The sequence below is a fragment of the Hordeum vulgare genome, chromosome 2H (assembly GCF_904849725.1).
Source record: "Hordeum vulgare subsp. vulgare chromosome 2H, MorexV3_pseudomolecules_assembly, whole genome shotgun sequence".
Taxonomy (NCBI): domain Eukaryota; kingdom Viridiplantae; phylum Streptophyta; class Magnoliopsida; order Poales; family Poaceae; genus Hordeum; species Hordeum vulgare.
Genome location: NC_058519.1, coordinates 626,545,610 through 626,549,797, shown reverse-complemented (window position 1 = coordinate 626,549,797; position 4,188 = coordinate 626,545,610). Strand labels below are relative to the sequence as shown.

The 4,188-nt window shown below is 41.1% G+C and overlaps 1 non-coding gene across 1 annotated transcript; it reads left to right on the top strand.

Annotated features, from left to right (window-relative positions):
- Positions 1 to 258: 258 nt before the first annotated feature.
- TRNAH-GUG lies at positions 259 to 330 on the top strand. Its single transcript has one exon. It is a non-coding gene; the product is annotated as a tRNA-His (tRNA).
- Positions 331 to 4,188: the final 3,858 nt, after the last annotated feature.

The window sequence follows — 4,188 nt, the reverse complement described above, 5'->3', positions numbered from 1 at the left end:
ATATTTAAACTGTTTTCACTTTGCGAACACTCAGGCATATATTAGCAACATAAATGTAATACTATGTGAAAATAAAGGGCATAGACTTGTGAGGGTCTTGAGTCATGGTTATTACATTAATTTTTTTTTTGTTATTTTCATTTTTGTTGCAACGTACGGACCTTTTGCTAATGATAACTTAAAACTCCTGGCCAGAACGTGCTAATCAGAGTCTTAACAGTAGAAGTTAAAGCTAAATGATATTGTATTGATAATATTATGGCTGTAGTTTAGTGGTGAGAATTCCACGTTGTGGCCGTGGAGACCTGGGCTCGAATCCCAGCAGCCACATATTCTCTTTTTTTTAGATTAGAGAAAATAATGTGAACTATTGGCAGCATAGTATTCTGTTCCGTCGAGAGCAGGACACATTTTTTTGGTAGTTTAAAGATAATAAAGGGAACCACTGTCCACTGGTAACTTAGTACTCCTGATTTGATTTGTATAAATGACACCTGACCTACACAAGAGATGAGCTGACTAAGCGCCTGTTTGTTTTTTTAATTTGAATTTTGATTTTGCTAACCTCATGTATCATGGGGTCTGACTAAGCGCCTGTTGCCAGTTCGTTTTTTTGCTTCTTGTCGGAAGTGTTTATTTTCTCTGAATCAGGCCAGTGATTCAGGGAACATTGCAGGCTACAACAGATCAAACAAAATAATTTATTTTTTGGCGGGAACAAAAACAAATATATATTTCAGGCACAAACCTTTAACTAGTACACATATCTGGTAAATACTTGGACCAGTAGTTAGCATATGCTTCCAGGTTTCAAACTTGTTTTTTTGACTAGTAAAAGGCCCGTGCGTTGCAACGGGTAATAAAATTATGATCTTTCATGATGATGACCATATTGTGTTCACACATCATCGTTTGATTTTGAAATTTTGTGCACAAATAAAAGAAAATGTTTTTTCTTTTAAATTTATTCACAAGTTGAAGCAATCTTCACGTTTCCAAAAAAATATCATGGTTGTCAAAAATCTTGGTAATTCAAAGAATTATTCTGAATTTCAAGATTTATTTTTAGAAAACAAACAATAATAATCTAATCCACCCGATAGTTAATTCTTCAAAATTTACATGGGTATATTGTCACAAAGACCCTGATTTTCAGGTGCGGCCATGTGCAAGCCAATCAAAAAAGGCCACATCAGCACCTACGTAAATTTTCGGAGAAAACTTTACGTAAGTCTAGCAAAGCTCTTTTTTCTGTTGGTAATTGATGTACAGCGCAATAAAATTTTGACACAAATGAAAATTCCTCTAATTTACTGGTCGATAATTTTACTTGTAAAAAAATTCGTGCGGCCAGCATGTGATGAGCAGTTTACTTGTGTATCTGCATAAGTTGATGAAATGCCCATGCCAGTTGACCTTAAGTACTAACTTTATGTTTTTGACATCAAATTATGGTAACCCCATTTGGTTGAACAAACCTCCTAATCCACAACCCAATATTTTAATCACTCGATCTTTTGGCTTCACAGAAATTACAAGTATTCGTTCAGCAAAAAAATCTACATAGAAAGCACCAGCATATTAATCGTTGATTTTGCAGCTTATCTTGAGAGTATACGAAAACACACCTGGGTAGCAATGATAACAGTGAACTAGGAAAAGAATGAAGGGTTTGTATCTATCATTGTTGTTGAAGACTCCTCAACATACTTGGCTTTCACAGCATCATTGAGCTCTTGTAGGAACGAACATATAGATTTTGCTCTTGATTGACCCAAGCACCCTTCATCCACTGAACATAAATATAGATCAATCAGTAAATATGAGTGTCATAATTTTAGGAAATGAATTCATACACCTAGACACCTGACAGAAAGTAGCAGACATGAGTTACAGTGATGAACTGAAGCTGGAACTAATAGTGTGAATATTTTGCTCTGCAAGTAAAGATGAGAAGATTTCATCAAAAAGTAAAGAGAAAACAGTTTACAGTAGATTCTCTATGTGCAGTCTGAGGACACCTCCTAGTCCATACTTCACAACCTAGATCTCTCTTTCTTCTTCCTTTCGAAAGTGGTACAAACTTCCGACCCATCTCTCAAGCCCAGTAAGAAATTTGAACCAGCAGCAAATTATCGAAAATTTCATAATCAAACTACCAAACCAACTCGAGACATTTCTAGAACCTGACTACTCAATCTTGAGCAAATTGGAACAAATTCACCAAGACAGTTTACAGTGCCTTCTTTATGTACGCCTCCTAGTTAATAATTCACATCTACGGAGTAGATCTCTCTGTTTTTTCATTTCAAAACTTGTATGAATTCGGACAGACCTCTAAAGCCTAGACAACAAATGCTGTGAAGATTCATGATGAAACATACTACATGGACTACCGGACAGAGTCCAGACATTTCTAGAGCCTGACTACATATTTGCTCAATCTTGAGCAAATTGGAGCAAAGTGGCCAAATCAGAAACTACCAAATCGACCTAAAATCTTTCGTGGTTGGCGACTATGGGAGACCAATTTGAGGTTAACAAGCAGCAAAATGAAGATAATCAGGAGCGTAAGTGCATAACACATACCTCTCCTGCTCGCAATCCTACTCGGCTCCGGCCACGCGCAGACGCCCCCCAATCCGCTACCAAATCAGCAGCTCCCCGGAGACCACGGAACACAACGAGAGCAGAATCGCCTCAAAATCTCAGGACTATCAGAGGCACCGATCGAATCGCCAGGAGGAGCACCTCGCTTCACCCCGCCCTTTCCCCCGCCACCGCAGCTCAAACCGCAGGAAGTAGTAGTAGTAGTACTACTACTACTAAAGAGCAGCGGGCGCAGCATCTAGGCAGGCATGGACGGAGCCTCGCATCATTTCTTTCCCCCACCCCAAAGCCAACGGAGAAAAGACGGACCGAAAAGCGGCCACCGAAGGAAGCAAGGAAAGAAGGAAGGAAAGAAAGGGAAGAAAGAGAGAGGTCGCAAAGCAGAGCCGACAGCTTCTTTCCGGAGGAGCTAGTCGTGTCCTCCCTTTAACCGCCTATGATGATGCCACACCGGCCATCATGGCATGGCACGACAGTCTCTCCCCCCCCCCCCCCAGACATGGCCGGGAGAGACCCACCTCGACGCCGGTGACCCCCGTCGGTGAGGATCTCCTCCACCGCCAGATGCTCCGCCTGCGCTCCGGATCTGGGCGGAGCTCGAGAGGAGGCAGGGCTGTGGGCGAAGGCTTCGGCAGCTCGCCGGAGGCGGGATCCGGCGTGGATCGGGGACGGCGACCGGCGGGAGGAGCGGGGCGGCGGCGTGGTGAGCAGATCAGTGGCTCGGGAGGAGTCGGTGGCTGCCTGCTGCCTTGGCCCGCCCCGATGCAGTTTTTTTTTTTGAAAAAACGAAACGTTTTTCCACTTAACGAAGGACCGCGGGTTGATTACAAAAAAATAGAGGAATGTTTTTGTAAAACGGCCAGCGACGGACGACAGAAGCGCTCCGTGCTTTATTATTAGGGAAGATACTATTATCCATGGACCTAACATAAAACACCAAAGGAATAAGAAAAATAAAAGTGAGAGAGGCCACGGTCCAATATTTAATTCTGAGCCAAGCCTCATTCGCACCTGGTGAACAATAAATTGAAAATAATTACTAAAATGTTGGAAAAAAACAGATTTTTGTTGCATGAAAGATGATTGACTGTGTGAGGTGCGTGTAGAATTTTAAAGCATTTAAACATCCGAGTAGCTTTTAGGGAAAAAAATCAAAACCGAGCATTATACAAACAGTACATTTTTTCACATATTTCCAAAAAAAATTGACTAATAGCTATCCAGATATCAAAATGCTCTGAAATTTAGCACGGACATTACACACCCAGACATCTTTCTTCACAAAAATATAGGATTATTTATTTGTTCACTCCTGGGTTCATATGAGCCAGGGGGCCAAAACGCTGCTCTCCTTTACTATGCGCATTTTTTTTCATGTTTGTGCCAACGAAGCAGGGGAAAAAAGGGACAGATACAGAAATAATAAATTAAGTTGATTGAAGAATAAACAAATAGTGCATTTGTAGTTACTATATAATGTAATGTGTACCGGTGCATGCATGAAAAAGCAGAGTTCCTGCTTTAGGAGTCATGACAGAGTGTCATTTGTCTAGATGCACTTCTCGCTGTATCGCATTT